The following is a 22,791-nucleotide window of genomic DNA, read 5'->3' as shown; positions in this document are numbered from 1 at the left end:
ATATGAGGCAGCAAGGAAAAGAGGAAAACTGTGAGGAACACAATCAAGTTGAGGAAAGATTAAGATAATGAAATACGATTTAAAATTATTTATTTCTTTATATTTACCATGTTTTATGAAATGAAATGATCTGAAATGATCTGCATTTATATAGCGCTTTTCAAGTCAATGACTTCCCAAAGCGCTTTACATTGTGCTTCACATTTCCCAATAGCGGCCGTGATCTGTGCAGCCATGTAAGGCGCTAACCTGCTTATTGGGGGTATTGGGGGTTCAGTGTCTTACCCAAGGACACTTCGACATGTAACCCGGACAAGCCAGGATTCGAACTGGGATCCCTTAATCCTGAGACGATCGCTCTACCTCCTGAGCTACTGCCGCCCCGTTTTATCTTTATTATTAACACATTTAGATAAGTATTGATGTTTAGGTACACATTTTATCAATCGTTTGTGTATTTACGGTTGTTTATCTACCTGTTTTAATAACATTTGGGGTATTTGGGAATAAATCTAAACATAGAAAAATAGATACCATTGTTTCGATTATTAATATTATTGCTTTGGTATTGTAACCCAAACACCAGCCATGGCTGAGTGAGATAAGTAGTCATCATGGCTACCCTAACCCTTTCTGCCGATAATAATGGGTGCAGAGAAAGTGAGTGATAAAGGAAAAGGAAAAGAATAAAAGGAGTATGAAAAAAGATCGAAGTTGAAGATAAAAATGATTGCAAATATGAGGTCGGTGTCTGGGTGTCCGTCATCGAACTGCTGCTCAATAATACAGTAAATAGTTTTAAATTGTTTTATATTTTTATCTTTAAAATGTTTCATCTGTGTTATGTTCAACTTTAAATAATTATTGTTGTTTTGGGAAACATTTTATCAATATTTTAGGTATTTATGGTTGTTTAGGTTCACTGATCTCTTTACCGCCAGGGTCGTTACTTACTGTGGTGTCTCTTAGCCAAATCCATGCTTTGCTTGAAACTTGATTCAATTTGGAGATTCTAAATTCGACAACTTGTTCCTCAACAGCGTCGACCCCAGAGAGTATTTTACAGGCCATGAGGCATACTCAGTAAGAAATGAGCACTCATAACGACAATTATTTTGCTTTGAAGAAGATTTTTAGTTGAAAATACAAGAAAATAACAAAATAAAAGATGCCATTTCCAGGTTTGTTGCATTGTGGACAGTTTCACATAGAGTCCACTGTGAGGTAGACTTTGAACACAACTCTTAAAAACAACAAATCTTACAACGCTCTGCACTTTGTTGCTAGGTAGCATAGGCTGCCAAACTATGAGTATTTTCTGGCCATACACAGTAAAAAACAAGCACTAATGACAAAAATTATTTCTTTTCGACAGAAAATATAGTAAAAAACATGACAAAACATGGAACAAGCTCAACAAAATTTGCTGTTACAGGTTTTAACAATACTTTGGGTATTTTGGAATATGTAAGGACATATAAAGAGGCATACCATTATGTCGTATGGGAAAAAATATTTTAGCATGGTATTGGTTTTTCATTTTAGGTTGACAGGTGGCAATATTCATCATGTTACACAGTGAATTTGCATTTAGAAATTGAAAAGCCTTACTTTTTTTTGTAAAAAGACTACTGTACGTGATTTACAACATATTGGTTTTCTCTTCACAAGGATTTGAAGACATACAAGTAATAGACAAAGATGTTAGCTTTTACCATCCTATGACCTTTACAAAAATTTGTGCTTTGATATTTAATAGGATTGTCGCTGCAGATTTAGATTTGATCACAAATGCCATGTTTCTTTTCTGCAGAAAATGAAAACTGGAGCCCAGAGCTGCTTTCCACTCTTCTGCTACAGTCAAGTAGGTCAACGCCACAAGCTTGACTGATTCCCAAATGTCTCACGTTCTTTCACCTGTTTCAAAACAAATTCGTAACAGACGTGTGCCTCAGAAATCCCGAAGGAAATTGGCATTGTGAATATTTATACTTATCTTTATATATTTTTACACGCCGTCAAATAGGACTGTCCAAAAAGGGAAATAAGATCTGTTTTTTTGCATTTTTTTCCCCTGGATTTATCAGCACTCTGGAATGTCCGTTCTTAAACCTAAACAAACTGCAAAAATAAATATGAAGATGCTTGGGACATAGCGACAGCAAAATGCATTAGCTTACTACCTGGCCCATGCTAAAGGCAATGCTTTGGCGAGCTAATTTTAGCACCTGAGTCATGGTGGTTTTAGAAACGTGTTTTTCACACAACACAACCTTTCCACGGTGTCACCGCTGACTTATTTGCCAGCTGGGGGGAAAAAATGAGCAGGAGGACGTTAAAAAAACATAAGTAAATTATTCAACAGTTGAGCAGCTCTTACCTTGAAATGGTGGTGTTTGAGGAGAGAAACAAGATCTCTAAAAGCTATGTCTAGACACAACATTGGAAGTTACGCTTGACCGGTTGTATCAGATGACATTGGAGTGATACAGGATGGTGCTGAACATTTTCGCGATTTTGATTATTTTCATATATAGTGATACTTCGGTACTTGAACAATTATGTATTCAAGCAAATTGGTGTTCGGCCCAACAACACAAGGATTTTACCCTGCAGTAAATGAATGAAAAATCGGAACTCCAACAAACCCAACCACAACCAAACCTCATGGTTGAGTGAAATGAGCAGACAGTTTGGCTACTCTAATCCAGTCAGCTAGCATAATTTGAGAGGGATTGTCCTTCCCACGACAGTTATTGAGATTCAACTGTGATTTTGTGTGTTTTCTTGCCTTTTCTTGCCAATTATAAAGGGTCCCAAGACAGTCAGTCATAAGAAAGGATGACAACAACAATCAAGTTGAAGAAGGAAATGATTGCCAATTACAACAATGAGGTATTATTGTCTGCCATCAAACCGCTGCTCAAAGGTACAGTACATGCCTTAAAATGGTGTTGGATTTTCATTTTTATTATGTTTCATATTTTTTATCTACACATTGAAATAATTGTTGTTTACATAGTGACACACATTCAGGGGAGGGGTGTGAGACTGTGCCTCACTTTTTATCATGCAAAAATAATAATTAAAATATATTAAATGGTCACGTTTATTCTGTGTTTAAGTTTATACTTATTTAATAATCACAATTTTTGTATTTTCTTTTACAAATTTCTGAAATTTCACATTACCCTTCAAATAGTAAAAGCGAGTGGTCGCTGAGAATCACTTACTTTTACCCCAGGGATGGGCAATAGGTGAACTGTGTGCCTTGTGTTAATGTGAAGGAAAACAAGGAGGACTTTTTAAAAGCAGGTTATCGAGGCTTATAAAAAAGGAGCTGCATAATAACTTCATCTATAAGTTATTTCTTCTACGTTACAGGATATTTCTTTGGAAAAAATGCTTCTTTTTAAACCAAACATGTTTAATGTTGTAAGTCAAATGAATAATAAGCTGCATCGGAGGTTCATTTATTTGGAGATCTCACTATGCGTCACAAGCAGGTTTGGGTAGGGTTACTTTAACTTGATTACTTTCAATTACTTTTGGATTACTCCAATACCAAATATGCTAATAAAAGACAAAATAAACTAAATATGAATAAATTTATGACTCACAACACGTGGTAAGCTTTCTCTCCTGGCCATGATCTCTTTGATCTCCGGCAAAACTAACATAAAATGCGACAGAAACAAAATGAAAATAAATCCAAACAGCTTGCCAAAATCATTTTTGCCGTTCCATGTATTCAATTTCTCCCCAAGCCTGCACAAAATGTAGTCATTTATTCATATTTAGTTTCTTTTGTCTTTTATTAGCATATTTTGTATTGGAGTAATCCAAAAGTAATTAAGAGTAATCAAGTTAAAGTAACCCTACCCAACCCTGGTCACAAGACATTAACCTTACCAATAGTCACTGTGTTTAGGTACACGCTTCATAAATATTTCATGAATATTTCGGGTAATTCAGAGTAACGTGTACAAATAAAAGCATTAATTAACGGTGATTATCATGAAAACACAAATATCCCAACACACAAGATAATTATATAATGAAAAAGTATAATAGTAGGCCATGAGCCCAAATCTGCAATATTAAAATACTAGGCTTGCAATTTTTTGGTTGATTAGTACGGAATCCAGAATATATGACATTTAAAAACATTGGGTAATTTCTTTAGGGCAGGGCTCATCAAAACATAAACATTCTGTTGTGTAGTGCACAGTCCTAACAGGTCCATGATCCACTTGGTTGTCGGAGCACTGGACCACCGGTGGTATAGATGACTGCCAAAAAGGCAGTTGGTTTATCTACACTATTTCTATTCACGGTACCAGAGCCAAATATTCATTTTGTTGTGCGTCTCCCATGGCACAATGACACTAAATTCTATTCTATTATTCAATTCTTGTGAGTGACAAAACATAATTATAACATGTGAAATGCACAACAAAATCAGTCTCCCCTATCATCACTAAAAATATCCTGATAGTGTGATTGCTTACCAGTTCAGTGCTGAACATGGTAAGAATCTGTCCCGCCATATAGTGTGTCACTGTTTAAGAGCATTTGGATTGAAGCCCCAGACTGCAGTGACCAAACCTCTCATTAGTGATATTAATCAAAAAGCTAGACTGAGCTTTGCTGAGGTTGTATGGACAGATGAGAACTGGTCCAGAGTTCACTTTAGCAAAGCAAATTCAATTACTTGGGTCTGATGGGAAGCATTATGTTTGGCGACACGTTGGAAAAACACGAAACCCAGAGTGTATAAGAAGTCAGTGAAAGGTAAAGGAAGAAGTGTCATGGTTTAGGGCATGTTTTCTGCAGCGGGAGTTAAGCCTCTCGTACAGCTACACGGCCGAGTGAAAGCAAATGTGTATCAGAACCTTTTTCAACAGCGCATGGTTCCTGACTTGTGTTGATCGCCCAATCAGCCAGCAATATTCGTGCAGGACAATGCTCCATGTCACAAATCAAAATGGATAAAGAATTTCCTTAATGGTAAAAACTCATGGCCTGCCTAGAGTCCTGATCTCAAACCAATAAAAAACCTCTGGAAAATACTTGTTGACAAAGTTATGGTCAACAAACCCACTACAATCACCGATCTTCTGGGGAGGCTGGAAGAAGACTGGACCAAAATCACACTGGATCAGTGGGAGAGACCTTTCCTGTGGCAGCAGATGTGCTGAAGTCAGCCACACCAGAGGCCTGTACACTTCGTCGTCTTGGGTTCAAGGGATCCCAGTTCGAATCCCGGCTCGTCCGTGTTACATGTCGAAGTGTCCTTGGGTAAGACACTGAACCCCTAATACCCCGAATAAGCAGGCTACCGTCTTACATGGTTGCAATACAAGGCCGCTATTGGGAAATGTGGAGCACATTGTAAAGCGCTTTGGGGAGTCATTGACTTGAAAAGCGCTATATAAATGCAGATAATTTCCATTTGTTCTTATTACTTGCTCACTGTATGATTGCTTTAGATTTTTTTTCAATGCCAAAGTCATCATTGTTCTCTTGTTTTGATCAGTGCATTTTCTGAAAAATATATATTTTTTGTGAAATGTCTTTCATCATTTTGTGGAAAAAAAGTGTTTTAGTACAATGATATAGACACAATAAAATGATATTTGCTGTGTCTGAAACTCATGACAAAAAGTTAATGGACACCATAAAGTTGCCTTCCCCATTTTTCACAACTTGAAACGCAATAAGATGACTAATCGCAAAAAAACTGTTGTTGCAAAGTATTAAGGGTTGATAATCAGACTATATAACAGAATAACACTTTAAAATTAAGGTTATTATAAATCTACTTGTAACATTCATTGCATCGCTGTTTTCCATTTGCCATCAGTATGTACCTGTATTTAGTCATCTTCATTCATGCAATGTTTGCGTTGCGTCGTCTGCTACAAGCCACGTGAACTCCTCTTTCCATGATGCTTTTAATGTACTTTTACTTTGTAGCGTCATCAATTTTGTTAGCTTCTTTTGAATATTTCTTCTGGGGCTGAGGTTTTGGCTTGATTCCTAACCACTTACCCATTTTTCTTGTGTTCTCTTCGCGTCTATGATATGCAAATGTCCGACCTTATAACGCTCGGAAAAGTCCGGAAGCACAAAGTTATTCGATGCAGGCTTCTGATCGGCTGCCGATTATGCAAATTTCCAAACGAACTGAAATTCCAAATTTTCCAAACTGAACAAAGGTTTGAAATCGGAATAAAGCAAACGTCTGATTTGAACAAAATCTCCCCCCCCCCAAAATAATTGTTTTTTTCTTTTTTTTTTCCTTGAAAAAGTTGTCGGGCACCTGGGCGGAGATGTTTTGTTAGTTGTACGCCCGACGTAAAAAATGCATGCCCCGGGCATCCTGGCAGACATTATTTCAGACACTGCTATTGGGAACAGTGACAATGGTATTATTTCAAAATTATCAAATCTTTTTACTAGGTTTTCACTCATTTAGATCTCCAGTGTATGTGGAGGGGTATCTGGCCCGTGGGCCATAGTTTGGAGACCACTGCTTTAGTCAAGAAAGATAGATCAAATTGTTACAAGAATAGTGTAAGTTACTGTATTTTTTTCCCTTTAAATTAGATACTGATTAAGTGAAACAATAATTATATAAATGTGCTTTACATTTTATACAAAAGATAGCAAAATGGAACGTTGCCGTAGAGAGCAAGAAGTAACCGAGGGCATTTCAGCAACTCAATCTGCTGCACTGCGCAAGCAACAAGCAGATGGCGGCGAGAAAGTCAATACCCACTCTTGTCGCAGCCACTAAAACAACTGGCGCTCATCCCTCCAGCAAACAGCAGAATTAATACACCCATTGCAGGATTGTGGGCTAAGAAATAAACAAAAACAGCATGAAATCAATTAGGTATTGATGCAGTCTTGACACGATCCAAGTTCTACTTAACCTTATTTGTCAGGGCTGTGATGTGTTTGGATCATAGACATATCTGAATAGACACAGCGAGGTTTCTGAAGCTTCCATCATTCTGTACAAGTTGATCAACATGGCGGCTGATAACGAAAAGTGCATTGCCATTATTCGGATTTTAGGCTTTTTGGAACTTTTCGGATTGCTGACAGAGTACTCAAAAAATTGATTATGGGGGCAAATACTGTACACCCCCGCCCTAGGTTCTAAGCTCTTGTTTATTGAAAAGAATAATGGCATTAATTATTTGATTATAAAGAATGATTTTAGTCTGGCTCTTTGGCAGGGGCTGCTGCCAGGTATGGGAACAATGTGCTGCTGGGACCTCTAGAACTGGTTGGTTGGTCGGTTGGTTAGGAGTGTGGGGGTGGGTGTTGCCCTCTCAGGCCTTTTTGATTTGTTTCCTGCATGTTAGGCTTTTCCACCACAACAGCATCTAACATTTTTCAGGGAGAGATTATTTTTACGTTAGATAGTTGTGTCCTTGGTTCTCATTTTATTTTTTATTTTGGGTTCGGAAAAAAGTCACTGACCTAGGTGAAATGTTGCCTCTGGAAGCGTCATGGACTGACAAATGGGTGCATGCCAGACCCACCACCTCAGCCCAACCCCCCCCCCCCCCCCCCCAATTTTGTGCCTTTTCAAATCTTTGTTTATTTTTGGCTATTTTTTATTTGATTTTTTGTGCCGTTTTCACAATACTGAGTCCATGGGGATGGAGTGTGAAAGTTTTAGAACGTGACTGCCTTTCACCTCATCTAATTTCCTGACTACTTAACTCAGCTAAGACTAAAAAAAATGCAGGAAAGGCCAAATTTCTACCGGCACGCACCCAAACATTGAACAAAAAAAACAGCTCATGCAAAGCTGAGAATGAGAGGGTGTAGTCAAGGATCGCAAATACATAATTCTATTTTATTTTCATCCCTATGTTTGCATTTTTATTTATTGCAGTATTTTTTGTTTTGTGTATGGACTTTAAGAAGTACAAACCTGATTTGAAATAGACGACGAGAGGACTGCAATAACCCCCCAAACCCCTGTCCTCCTCTGGGAGGCCTCGTGATCTCCAGTGCACATTCTGAAGAAATAATGTCTCCTAATGAAGCAGTTAATGCAGGAATGGTGGAACATTCATCATAACTGACAATTTAATGGCACTTTCACGGACGGGACGCTTGCGACACTTCCACCTTCCTTCTTCTGCTCATCATCATTCCATGAATACAACCAGCTCTAAAACATTTTTAAAAATTGCAATCTTTATACCCATGGTAAGAGTGTCCAAACTATGGCATGGGACATTTTGCAGCCCAAAATTCTTTTTTCAAGTTTAATTATGTTTTTCATGTTTTTTTCAGATAACGAGATTTGACAAATAAAAGCTAAATAACAAAGAATGTGTACAAAATATACTCCAGGCCACACCAAAAATAATAATCTGCGTTTCACACTGTAACACCACTCCACATACACACAGGAACGAAAAATATCTTCAGAACACTGACGAGATCCTTGACGTTCTTGGCAGTGAATGAGATAATGACTGGGTTTGTTTACATGCCACTCTCTCCAACAAAAAGTAAACTGCACTAGTGTGACTGCGATCCATTATCCATTATCCCATTATCACATATTGGTGTGAGCGAAGGGTAATGGGTAATTCTGTCGGTAGGTGTCCGGTTCTGGGCCACCTAAAATTAAATGCATGGTTGTGGCAGTGATCCATAACCCTCGTCTGTCAGAGACCAGAAACGGAGACAGGACCCACTTTCGTTCGTTTTTCACAGTTTTATTTAGAAGGAGGAAAAGGCTTGCACCCACGATCTGGTGATCGTCGGTCACGGGTAGCAGATCCCTCGGAACACGGAAGTGGCACTTCCGTGGCAAGCGAAGGCAGTGTCAAGATCGATGGCCTTGACGGTGGAGCAAAAACATAATCGAGTTCAGAAAAGGGGTCAGAGCCGGGAATAAAACAGGAATTAGGACAGGAGAAAGTCGGGGTCAAAAAGGCTTGCCTAGCAGGAGCTGAGGTTCGCAGACGGACTGACAACGGGCGACAGGAAGACTGGGGTTTAAAAAGTGACAAGCAGCCAATCAGCGTCCGAGGCAGTTGGCGCCAAAGGAGAAGACTCTGGTGCCTCACATAAGTAATCATGACACCGTTGACTTTTGCTGAAATAAGGTTTTGGCAAATCGCTTTTTTTCCCAGGTTCGGACTGATGAAGCTCCCTGGCCGACTGTTGCTGTCAGCAGGGTCTGGCAGAGGCGCATGTCCAAAATGGGAGGGGTTGCAGTACAGTACTTGCTAAAGTATGCAATTCATGCAGGATTTTTTTCTTTGTCCTTTGGAATGCAAAATGTTAAATCCAATTTGATTAGTGCCTGCACGTAAACTTAGTCAACTCATAGTAAAACTGGTGTGACTCCATTTTTCTCTTCTTTTAGGATTATGGAGATGAGTTTTAGTTACTGTTCAGTGCAGGGGTGGTTCTGGGATAGTGAGCCACACCCACCCTTCTATCGTAAAAATGTCTTCATCTCCAAAATAAGAACTACTACAAAAGTACTACAAAATGTAATTAACATAGAATTATTTGCTCGATTTGTTTTATAAATTACAGAATTTCAAAGCATCCCTTGTCAATTTATTAAGTGTAAGGAAGGCCATTAAACAAGAGTTGCGACACCCCTGATATAACCCTTGCTAAAAACAACTGTTTTACTTGCGAAGTTGTGTTCTTCTTCGAAGCCCTACCAATGTCAAGTCCTACTTCCCGAATAGGTTATCGTAAAACTTGTACGAGTTTGTAACTCAGTCAAGCTGTTCACAGAATTGAACTCGACATACAGTAAACATTTAAAAAAGCCTCTTAAGGGCAATCTGCATCGCATCAATATTTGATGGCACTCCCAGCTCGACTGCAGAATCGATTTACGTATTACAAATGCATCGGCGAGAGGCCATCAATGAGAAATGCAGCCGATCGGCGTCACGCAATTAAATGACTCATTCGAAACTTTGCTCCCGACATTAACGCCATTCACCGAGGCTTTCACTAAACTCGTCAGGTTCAGATAAGCTTTGGTTAGCGATGGTCACGCTCACAATTTTTCCTTGAACGGCCAAGCGGTCTCCCAAGACACATGCGTGAGTGCACACAATCTCCAACGTGTGGGAGGATCTTATCTAACCTTTCCCCGCCTCATGAAAAATTCAGCATCCTGGCCACCAATCTCCTCCGTGTCAGGATGCTGTGTCCAATATTGAGCTTGCAGTGCTGGGAACAAAGGAGGAAATTGCTTTCGCCCCCCCACTTGCTGATCAGTCGAGAGTGCAGTCGGTCGCACATTCTACAAGCCTGTTGTTGACTGCACAGTGCACGCTTTGCAATGGTAGTCTTGTTTTTATAGCGGAATTTGCTATGTGAGAGTGGGTTGCAGTGAAGATTTGGCAGAATAAATATCCTTAATATGCTAGTTTTGTAATTGTATGTATACTTTGGATATATATGTATCTATATATGTATCGATCCATCCATCCATTAACTGCACCACTTATCCTCAGTAGGGTTGCTGGCGTGCTGGAGCCCAGTCACAGGGCACACAGGAACAGGCAACTCACTCGCTCATTTACACTAAGGGAAATTTTGGACCGGCCAATTAACCTGACATGCATGCTTTTGAAATATATATTTATATAAAATCGGTTTTTAATCTTTTTCCCATATCTTAGGGCTTTTTTTCAAAAATACAAATTGGGTTTCATAACATAATATTTTCCCTAAACATTTGATTCCTCAGAATAAAGATCTGGCAGCTTCTGCTGGTGGCACGGTATTTAAATACCAGTTACTTGATTACATTCAGGTGTGGGTATTGGCGAACAGGTGTGTGGGCCAGTCCGTCTGTCTGTAGGCGCCCTCTGGAGGACGGTGGTGTGCAATATCCTAACAATTAAGTGCATTTTATTGCCTTTTTACACTGATAATAATGGGTCCCAAAAAAGTTAGTGAGTAGGAAAGTTTTAAGGAAAACAGCAAAACAGTGGGAACAGCCATCAAGTTGAGGAAAGATATGATTGGCAAATACGAGGTGTATGAGTGTGAACCATTGAGCTGCCCAATGCTTTAAAATTGTTTTAGATCAACTTTTTTTACTTACACATTTGAATACTTATCGTTTTTTGGGTTCCCCTTTTTCTAATATTTTTTGCCACTACGCTTGTTTCGGTTTACGTTTTTTTCTTATTTTAGGTGTTTTGAAATGTTTAGGGATTAGAAAAAAAATACAGGTACTTCGTATGGGAAAAAAAAGGTTTCAGTACTCGAAGAATTCCTTGGTCGAACATCGATCCCCAACGGATTACAGTATGATTGAGTAGCCACGTCTCACTGTATATCACTCTTCGATATTAGCTCTAATTGTAATATGTCAGGAATACAAATATCAAACCATTATATCCGGTGCATTGTTTTCTGTCATTGATTCGGCCACAAAAATGAAACTATTATGGGTTATTGCCATATTGAAAGTATCCATTTATATCTCCCTTGCCAGAGAAAAAAATGGCAGGAAGAAAAAAGTCCTGGCATTACAATACCACAAGGCATATTTATTTAATCCTAAGGGGAGCTTTCAGGTCATCCTTCAGTCCTTCCCGGTGACATTTTCCAAGTTGACATTTTCTGACATTTGCCGTTAAATATTGCCGCTATCGCCGCTGAAGAATTAAAAGTGTTTCTTGAAGGGACGGCGCCTTTTAAGGCGACACGGGTTTACACATGCCACAGACTGAGTAGTGTCGGTTGGTATTACTATAAAGCTGCTCTTAATCCGGGTAGGGTGAGCGCCAATTTGATTGAGAGCGATTGTAACAGAGAGCCTAACTTCATCTGGCGTCAATTCCAGTTTTCGTCAACGACGTTTAAGAATTAACATGCATGGGCACGCGCTAAAGGAGAGGAAGAAATAATCCTAGGATTAATACTTTTACAAGTGGCTTCAAAATCCTTTTGAGGAAATAGTGATTGAAAGCGAGAAACAAAGTCATCTGGAGTTTTCCTGCTAATAGATGATTTATAATTAAAAATGTCTTTATTGCCATTGATGATAAATTCACTGTAGTTAAGAATAGGTTGTCGGAAAAAACTTGACGAGTTATGAGATCAGATGTGGCATTTCAGCATAAACATGTAACAAAAGATGTAAAACAGAAAGTAAGATAGACAAACATTTGAAAGCTATTGCATGTCAACTCTGCTATTTTGTAAATGCACCAGAACAATAGTGCAACGAAAAACAGCGCATACTGTATTTTTACGACCATACTGCGCACATAAATGTCTCGGATTTTCTTCACATTGCGGCGAGCTCTATCGTGCAATGTGCCCTTTGTCTCATATTGTCACGACCAAACAAACAGTGCACCAAATGCAATAAGTTTCACACAACACTTTATTAAGGGATCGGGGATCATGGAGAGAGGAAAAAACTGCGATCTGGTGCTCACTGAGCAGGAGGAACAGGAAGCCCCCGTGGCCTGTGACAGGTGGCGAGGCGGACACCTGGGGCCAGAAAGCAGAGCGTGATCCTGGATCGGAGCAAAGTGGGTAGCTGGGACAGGAGAAGGGAGCGTGGTCATGGATCGGAACAAGTCGGTTAACCGGGATAGGAGAACGAAGCGTGGTCGGGGATCGGTCAGGGAACCGGAGGCGATTGGGTAGCCAGGGGCAGGGGACCGATAGCAGGAATCAGGGGAAGGAATCAGGCAGGAAGATGAGGTGGGCAGGCAGGTCTTGGGAAGCTGGAACAGGTGGGAATCAAACCAAGAGCCAGAATCAAAAGTGCTTGCATTGCATGAGCGGAAGTACGCTGTCAGACTGACAAAGAGTGACCGGAGACGAAACACCTTAATAGGGAGAGGGATAATTAGGACACAAGTAGCAGCTTAGGCTGAAGGTGTGAGCGCAGGTGAGGGTAATCAGAGGGCAACTGACAGGATCGTGACTCATATAAAGCGGCAGTCAGGGACCAGCTCTGTGGTCTTAGGGTTGGGTTGGGCGCCCAGCCCCAAGACTGGAAGGTCACAGGTTTGAGCCTTGGCCGAGTCAAGACTTAAAATGCCTTCCCCGTGTTAGCCACAAGTCTCCCACTGAAAAAGAGGACACGTGACGTAACACGTTATGCGTTGTTTACAGAGCAATTTGAAAGTTAGTTATTGTCTTGGTGCATCGTTACATGAAACAGTGTCACTTTTCACCCGGACCAGAACTTCCGTGGCGCATAAACTTACAGCGGATTATGATGATAAGAATTGTCGATGCTTGGGCGAGACTGTTGCTAGAGCTTTCAGAAAGTGACTCTGAGAGAGAAGAAAGCAAACCTTTTGATGGAGATTTAGTGAAACTGTTCTGGTCAGAAACAGGACAAGGATTTTGATGATTGTGTTATGGATTACCAGTAAAAAGGGTGGGTGCAAAACCGTTTTGCACCACTAAATTGTAAGTGAATCAAAACAACAGTGCAACAAAAACTAGTGGAATGCAATTAGCAGAAACACATTTCCAAAATAAGAGTCGGAAAATAAAATATGAATGTCTAATTTTCTCTACGTATGCAATACATATATTTTTCACAGTCTTGTGTGCTTATTTAAGGTGGTGGTGGCCCTGGAGAAGAAAATCAAATCAGCACTACAGAAACACTGAATCATTTTCAGTGTCCATGCTAAGTCTTTGCTTTTGAAGAAAGTAAGGAATAAACAAGATAAAATGGCTTCAATCTAAAATCCGTAATGTCAGATCCCAAGAAAATGTGAGAATGTAGGGGACATTTTCCTCAGTGTAGAAATCATCCACTATCTCCCCTATCGTGACTAGCAGTAAATCTTAAGAGCAAGGTGTGAGACTGGCTTTGCTTTACTGCAATGCATCAGAACATCTTTGCCATATACCCTGAGAATATCTTCCAAGCTCATTGAGATTCCAGAGATTCTTTTTCAAAACCATCCACTATTTCAAAATATTCCTTGTTATATACTATTGTTCTAGTACATTTCTGGTGCTTAAATTCGTCTCAAGTGGTAAACATGTCAAGGAAATGTATAAACTAAAAGAGAACAAAATTATTAAGATCCTTACAGGCACATCAAATCAAGTCACAATTATTTGTTTAGCCCTTAATCAAAAAGTCTCAAAGGGCCGCAGCGGCCAAAGTGACGATATCCCTTGATCTGAGACCTGCAGAAAAAAATCCAGCACGAGGAAAATCAGAAACCTTAATGAGGGGCCAAACATCATGTAATCCCCCTTCCCGGATGACCAGGCCGCAGCAGATGTTGATTTGGCACCATTACACAATGCATAGTCCTCATCAATAATAAACATCAGTAATACCTGGAATTGTTCAAAAAGACCAAGACAGCAAAGATGCAACTTCCCATCTCTGTCGGCCTGTCAAAACTAGATAAGAATCAAGCTAAACTTAATTCAATTGCTCAGTCTTGGATGGAATGCCTGAGTAGCAAGTGTTTTACTCCAACCAGCAGATGAACCAGCTCAGTAGCCTAGATGGTAAGGCGCCCGCTTTGAGACTGGGAGGTCGGTGGTTCGCGCCCCGGCCGAGTCATTCCTAAGACTTAAAAAGTGGTCGGCGGCGCCCTCTGTTGGCTGCGGCTGCATCGGCTCGCTACAACGGGTCAGGTGCAATCGACATTTCGTTCTGTGTACATTGTTACACAGAATGACAATACAAGGAAATTATTATTATTATTATTATTATTATTATCATAGTGAATATGTTGCCATGGTCTTTTTCATCGAGTTGAAGACTTATAATAATAAGAATAATAAAGGAGCAAATGGACCTCATAAATCCAGCCAGGATTGCTGACGCTTTCATGACTTCTCCTGGTCTACCAACAACAAATATGTGGTGACAAACAGCGACCCCACCTTTCGAGAGTTCTCAAGAAAAAAATCCTGAAAAAGAAGGCTCTGGTTTCCTTCTACAGTGCAACAGTTGAGAGTATAGGGCATCACGGTATAGTATGTTGGGGTAACCTTGAAGAGAGTCAGCAGCACAGCCCAGGTCATCATCTGCTGCTCTCTCCCCCGTCTGGAGGACATGAACCACTAAATTATCACAGACTAATTTCATCCCCGCCAGCATTTCTTTGACATGCTGCCTTCTGGCAGACGCTGTAAATGAAACAAGGGAAAATAGGCTCACAGACAAGATTCTTCCCCAGTGTGATCTACCCCGCTGAACAAACACATAATACGGAAAAATCTTATTATCGTGCCTGTGTATGTAAACATTTACAGTATATTCATAATTTCTTTAGCCAATCCTATTTTTGAAAAATGTAGGGTGTATTCATCATTTCTTTCGCCACACTTTGAAGATGATGGTGGCGCGCATGGACGCAGCGGCTCACAGCTCTTCAACTAATTTTTTATTTATGACCGTTCTCTTGTCTTTTTTGCTTTCTGTTCTGGACACATGCGTGGCCAATAATTATAAATATACCGTAAATGTTTACATACATCCTTCAACATCTGCAAAAAGCTCCTGAAAATATTCTATGAGACAGTAGTGGCAAGCGCCCTCTTCTATGCGGCAGCGTGTTGGGGAGGCAGCGTCAAGAAGAAGGATGCCTCTCGCCTCAATAAACTGGCTAGGAAAGCGAGCTCAGTTGTGGGCAAAGAGCTGGACAGCCTAACAACAGTAGCTGAGAGACGAGCACTGAAAAAGCTGAGGTCAATCATGGACAATCCATCGCATCCACTACACAGCATTATCTCCAGACAGAAGAGCAGTTTCAGCGACAGACTGCTGTCACTGTCTTGTACTACGGACAGACTGAAGAGATCTTTTCTTCCTCATGCCATGAGGCTCTTTAACTCCACCCGGCAGAGTAAAGGCCCACATTAAACCACACCACCTACATTGGATATTACCGAATCTTACTGCAATATCTATTCTGTGTAGCACTATTTAGTTACTCTATATAACACGCTACAGTGGGCATTTGCACGTCACACTGGGTATTTGTATATAGTATTCTTTTGGCTTTATTATTGTACTGTTCTCAGCTCAGGGATGCTGCTGGAAATGTGAATTTCCCTTAGGGGATGAATAAAGTATCTATCTATCTATCTATCTATCTATACATAGGCAAGATAATAAGATTTTTCCGTATTATGTGTTTGTTCGGCAAATCAATCTGTTGATTGAAACCAAATGTATCAATTAGAGACCGAAACGCAACAGTAAGTGAACTGAATGGGAAGATTCATATAAATGTTAAAGTCCCCCTATATAACGTTATTTTGTTGTTGAGTTATTGTTTTTGTTCTGTTTTTATTTTGATGTTCGAATAAAGTCATCATTCATTCATTCATTCAATATAATTTTGCTGAAACGTAGCATACCTCGCTCTGTTGCTTATGCTAACTGACGACTCACTCGTACTATTTCACTTTTTGTAAACTTTACAGACATCACAAACAACCTTTACAAACTTATTTTCACATATTATCATCCTCACAGTAAGTGTGTTATCAGTATAAACATCTTACCTGCAAAATAGATGGTAAATGTCAGTCTCACACAACACAATTTACTTGTTGACATTAAGAGTGATTTATTGAACAAGTCTCATTAAATTATGTGAGTTCCAGTGAGACTTGCTCCAAAACACCCTTCTCTGACCTGTGAGACTATGTCATCTAGTGGTGATATACGGGTAGTTCACTTTTTCTGCTTTACAAAACAACACCAAAATCCCAAAATATAACATTTTAACTAGTCAGCAACCCTTGTTGTGCCACAGTGACAGCTTGTTAAAGTATAAACCAGCCCTTGCCTCTGCAAAATCAGCCTATTTTTTGAAGGTGATTGCGGCACAAAAGAATAACCCCAAAATCCTTTTCGACACTGTAGCATCGCTAACGAGGCAACAGATTATCCCAGATAGTTCTACCCATTCAGCCCATGACTTTATGGTCTTCTTTGATAAGAAGAATCGACGCATACAGGAAGAAATTTCCAAGGACAATATTAATACATCACTTATTAAAGGGCTGAAATCTATAGATGCGCAACACGTTGGCTGTCCAGAGTATTTTTCCCGATTTAGTGATCTGTCACTCTATAATCTTAAACAGGTGGTGAATATGGTCAAACCGACTACTTGCCCCGCTTCTGGGTTCGCTGATTAAAGGTCTTTTTGGGGTCCTTGGACCTTCAGTTCTAAATTTTATAAACATATCACTCTCCTCAGGTGTAGTTCCAGTGGCTTTTAAGTCCGTTATTATTAAACCTACACTGAAAGGACCCAACCTTGATCCAGAAAGCTTATGTAATTATAGACCTGTGTCAAACCTATTGTTTCTTTCTAGAGTACTTGAAAAAGTTGTGGCACAGCAGCTGAATGATTTTATATCCGAGAAGAATCGATTCGAATCAATGCAATCAGGATTCAGGAATAACCACTATATTGAGACAGCCCTGATTAAGGTAACCAATGATCTTCTACTGGCAATAGACTCTGGCGCTTCATCACTCGAGCTGCTGGTGGAAAAATGGATTAGTCTCTCAGTAACCGTCCTCTTATGGTTCAGATCCTACCTCTCAGATAAGACGCACTGTGTTAAATATGGTGAAATGACATCTGAGCCCTTTAGTGTTACCTATGGTGTTCCGCAGGGTTCAGTACTTGGCCCCCTTCTTTTCAGCATTCACATGCTTCCATTCGGTGATATTATTGGCAAGCATAATATCAGTTTCCATTGCTACGCATATGACACTCAACTTTATCTTCCAAGGAATCTGCCACACTAAACTGTGGAAATTTGGGGGCCTGCCTCACTGAGATAAAGGAATGGATGTCACTCAACTTCTTGCACCTTAACTCTGAAAAGACCGAAATGTTGGTTTTTGGTCCATCTAAATGCCGTGACTTGTTCTCAAATACTGCCCTGAACATTGACAAATGTAATATCACCCAGAGTGACTCAGTCAAAAATTTAGGTGTCATATTTGACCCCGATCCGTCCTTTCAAACATACGTGAAGAATATTACTAGACAGCTTTCCTCCACCTTCGCAACAATGCTAAAATTCGTCCTATGCCGTTTCAGTCAGATGCGAAGATTATAATTCATGCGCTTGTTACTTCCCGTCTCGATTACTGTAATGCACTACTTTTCGGTCTCCAGAAGTCCAAAATCAAGAGCCTTCAGCTGGCACATAATGCTGCAGCGAGGCTTTTAACTAAGACAAGAAAGTTTGATCACTTTAACCTGCATAGGCTCTTTGTTAGGGGCCGGTCACACAGCCGTTTGCGGCTGAATCGCGGGTAAAATTTTGCGTTTTTTTTTTGCCCGTGGTTGCCTGCGATGGAAAATGCGCAAAATTGGCCAACCCGCTGTTCATCGGTGGTATGCCCGCAAAACAGACGCCGGCGACTGTTCCGCTTCCTCATCGCGTCATTTTCTCGTGTGGACCACGGGTATAAAAGCTCCCGAGCCGGTGTTGTGCCCAAATCCGACTCCTACGCAACACCCACACCCCCCCACCCCCCCGCGTGACTTTTTCATCCGCGTTAACAAACGCATTTTGTAAAATACGATCGCACTTTATTGTTTAAATAAACGCGTTACATAGACTAGGATTTCCCAATTGTTATAATTAGCTCGCTTTATTAGTTTTAATAAGCGTTTTATATAGAATACGATCGCTTTCGTTGGAAGCGCAGCAGAATGCGCGTTCACGCGAGGGGGGAGGATTTACCGTTCGATTACGTTCACAACAAAAACAAAGACGGAATGGTTTAAGTTGTATTACATTTCCAACAAATGCAAGACGAAGTGGTTTAGGTTATATGTTCGCCATTACATTCCCTATAAGTGAGATAAAACGAGGTAAAAGTGGAAGTATTAGCGAGGGGATGCATGTCTCGGCACCGGGCTGTAGAAATCATGACCGCACAAGACACGGTCCCATGAAGATCATGATTTCAAACTATGGCATCATTTTATTTTATTATCTTGTAAAGAAATGTCAAGAAATATAAATGGATTAAGACGAGGTCACTACGCTGACGAGGGGGGGGGGGGGGGGGTGGCGGTTATTAAGAGTTATTGTTCTATCTTCTCTATTCATTATCCATTATCGATCAGTTCATAATACGTTACAAAACTTAGGAGCCGGGACTCTTACTCTCAGCCAAAGGGCCAAGCTAAGGTCCTAGTATTAAAGCCTTGCTACGACCATTGAGAATGCACTGAAAGATTTATTCGAAATGAAGACAAACTACGCTGACGGTGATCCATGTTCACCCCCTTGACGTCTCGATCACAACTGACGTGTGCTCGGCATTCGCGCTGTTTATACGCGGAGAAAGGCGTTTGACCGTCACACGCGTAACACGCTAATTTCACGTAATAAGCTGAGGTCAATCATGGACAATCCATCGCATCCGCTTCACAGCATTATCTCCGGACAGAAGAGCAGTTTCAGTGACAGACTGCTGTCACTGTCTTGTACTACGGACAGACTGAAGAGATCTTTTCTTCCTCATGCCATGAGGCTCTTTAACTCCACCCGGCAGAGTAAAGGCCCACATTAAACCACACCACCTACATTGGATATTACTGAATCTTACTGCATTATGTGTTCTGTGTAGCAATATTTGGTTACTCTATATAACATGCTAAAGTGGGCATTTGCACGTCACACTGGGTATTTGTATATTGTATTCTTTTGGCTTTATTATTGTACTGTTCTCAGCTCAGGGATGCTGCTGGAAATGTGAATTTCCCTTAGGGGATGAATAAAGTATCTATCTATCTATCTATCTCTATCTAATAACACCGCGATACAGGCGCAGAACATGCAATTACCATGCTCCACCCACGATTACCCGCTGAAATTTCCCGTCCTACCCATGTGTAAGCACGCCCTGGCCGCGGCCAGAGCATGTCGTTCCGCGTCATTTCCGCGTCATTACCTCGTGTTGACCACGTGTGCGGCACGCGGTTTAACACGTGCTCAAACTTTTGAGCAGCTCAAAAGTTTTGAACGCGGCCAACCACGTGAAAATTTCCGACCGCGAGTAAAGCACTGCTCTATCTCGTGTATATGGCGGTCTCAAAACGTCAAACAGCGCCCAACAGCATCTGCTTCACGACCAGAAATTTCTGGCCGTGGTTCAGCCTCAATACGATCATGGGAGGCTGAGTACCCGCGTTTTGAAGAATTGAGCAGCGCCAAACGTTTTCGGCTGCCACCCGCGCACAAATTTCCGACCTCGTGTTAAGCACCGCTGTATCTCGTCTGAATGGCGATATTAATGCGTCCAATAGCGTCCGCCTCAAAGGCAGAAATTTCTGGCCGTGATTCAGCCGCAAATGTCTGTTTGACCGGCCCCTTAGCTTAAGATGGGATTTTAAGATTCCGTTAGTATTTTACCTTAGGGGCCGGTCACACAGCCGTTTGCGGCTGAATCACGGCCAGAAATTTCTGCCTGTGAGGCGGACGCTATTGGACGCTTTGAGATCGCCTTACAGACGAGATACAGCAGTGCTTAACACGCAGTCGGAAATTCGCGCGCGGGTGGCAGCGCGAAAAAGTTTTGCGCTGCTCAATTCTTTAGAACGCGGGTACACAGCCTTTCACGGGCGTATCGAGGCTGAACCACGGCCAGAAATTTCCGGCCGTGAAGCAGACGCTGTTGGGCGGTGTTGGACGCTTTGAGACCGCCATATAGACGAGATACAGCAGTGCTTTACTCGCGGTCGGAAATTCACACGCGGTTGGCCGCGCGAAAAAGTTTTGAGCTGCTCAAAACTTTGAGCACGTGTTAACCGCGGGCGGCACACGTAGGAGTCGGATTTGGGCACAACACCGGCTCGGGAGCTTTTATACCTGTGGTCCACACGCGGAAATGACGCGAAAATGACGCGATGAGGGAGCGGAACAGTCGCCGGCGTCTGTTTTGCGGGCATACCACCGATGAACAGCGGGTTGGCCAATTTTGCGCATTTTCCATCGCGGGCAACCACGGGCAAAAAAAAAAAAGCAAAATTTTAGCCGTGATTCAGCCGCAAACGGCTGTGTGACCGGCCCCTAAGCTTAAAATGGGATTTTAAGATTCCGTTAGTATTTTACAAAATCATGCATGCACTTGCTCCCTCAAATCTTTCAGATTTAATTTCCCCCTATGTTCCGGTCGGGAGCCTTCGCTCTGAAAACACTAGTCTACTAGTGATCCCAAGAGCCAAGAATAGATCCGCAGGTTTGAAAGCGTTCTCCATCCGGGCCCCGGTGCTGTGGAATGCTCTTCCCCCTGAGATTCGATATGCAACCTCAGTGTAAATGTTTAAATCCAAGCTTAAAACACACTTCTACGCTATAGCATATGAATAGCCTATATTTTATGTTGATAATATGTGTATTATTTGCCCTTATGTAGGTTTTAGATGAGGGGATGGTGTCATAATAGTCTGTAGTTTGCAATAGTCTTTGATCTGTGCAGCCCTTTGAGACTCTTTGTGATTAAGGGCTATACAAATAAACATGACTTGACTTGACTTGACACTCCTATTTTCGAAATATATAGCTGCTAATAGCATAGCACTGATTTTCTTTGCATTGTTTTTCTGATGCACTTATAAACGAGAGTTGCTACCAGCACTCCCTTGTGAATATTTGCTATTTTATTCTATTTCATTTTATTGTTTTTTATTATTTTTATTTTATTACTTTTATCTCTCTCTTTTAAATAGGTTCTGTTTGGTCTAGAAGGTACTGACTATTTCATCAAAATGCTAAAATATACCATTTTTTTATGTCTCCCGTAAAGCATGGAAAGTGTAATTTGGCAAATGTTGAATCTTCAACACATCACAGAAAATAATCAGCTGCTCTCTGGCCAGTCTGTAGGACTATATTATTAAGGGCTACTCTCACCCCAGGCTAAGGTTTCTTCCTCAGGGCTATCACCCCTCTAAAACGAGCACATAAGCCTGAAAATAATATCTTCAGAAAAATAAGATTTATTATTAATTTTTCTACTCTTATTTTGGAAGTGAAAACATTTTTCGAAACCTGCTATCATTTTCCATTGTCCATTCTGTTGCTAATTGCATATAAGTCCCTTCAAACACATAAAATAGGTGCCACCTTTTGGTCCGGAGGTGCTGATGATTTTTTCACACTGACGAAAGGCAGAGAAGTTGCAAAAGGTTTTAACGTCTCCCGCAGAGCTTGGAAAAGTGTCATTTGGCAATTTTGCTGAATTCGGGGCATGGGGCAGTTTCTTAGAGCGGCAATTGCAACCGAAAATGAAATAAATATTACAGTATTTGTATATAAGGAGTGCTCTCCTTGTGCTCTTTTGTGGTTTTAACTTCTGTAGATCTTTAAAACCTCAAATAGGGAAAAAAACACATAAGCTTGTAAAAGACAAATGGATAGCCTAGCTCTGCTAAACCTAAAATTCAATGGATACATCTAACTTTGACTGACGGAAACGCTTTTTTCTTTACCTTCATAGCACCTGTTTCCTGTTCTTTTGGGCTCGGTCATGTCAAGGTACGTTGCATCAAATCCGGGTAATGATGAAATGCCAAAGATCTTCCTGACCATGCCCGTCTCTGTTGTGTACCCCCAGGCTGAAGTGCATGGGCCAAGAGAGCACACGTTAACCTTTTTGAGGATTTCGCTTCTCGAGAAAATAGGGCATTCTGCTTCTATTGACTTTTATCCGCTTTTGAATACGTTTTGTGAAGTGTTTACGTGCAATTTGGCCCCATAGGA

At 40.9% G+C, this 22,791-nt stretch overlaps 1 protein-coding gene across 1 annotated transcript in view; it reads right to left on the bottom strand.

Annotated features, from left to right (window-relative positions):
* The window catches only part of LOC148357001 (general transcription factor II-I repeat domain-containing protein 2A-like), a 66,575-nt gene that overhangs the window by 5,418 nt on the left and 38,366 nt on the right, over nucleotides 1–22,791 (bottom strand). The window lies entirely within an intron of this gene.

Source organism: Urocampus carinirostris, chromosome 11, assembly GCF_059441175.1.
Source record: "Urocampus carinirostris isolate Australia breed hairy pipefish chromosome 11, RoL_Ucar_1.0, whole genome shotgun sequence".
NCBI lineage: Eukaryota > Metazoa > Chordata > Actinopteri > Syngnathiformes > Syngnathidae > Urocampus > Urocampus carinirostris.
Note: the sequence above shows the minus strand (reverse complement) of the source record. Positions and strands in the feature narration are given on the sequence as shown.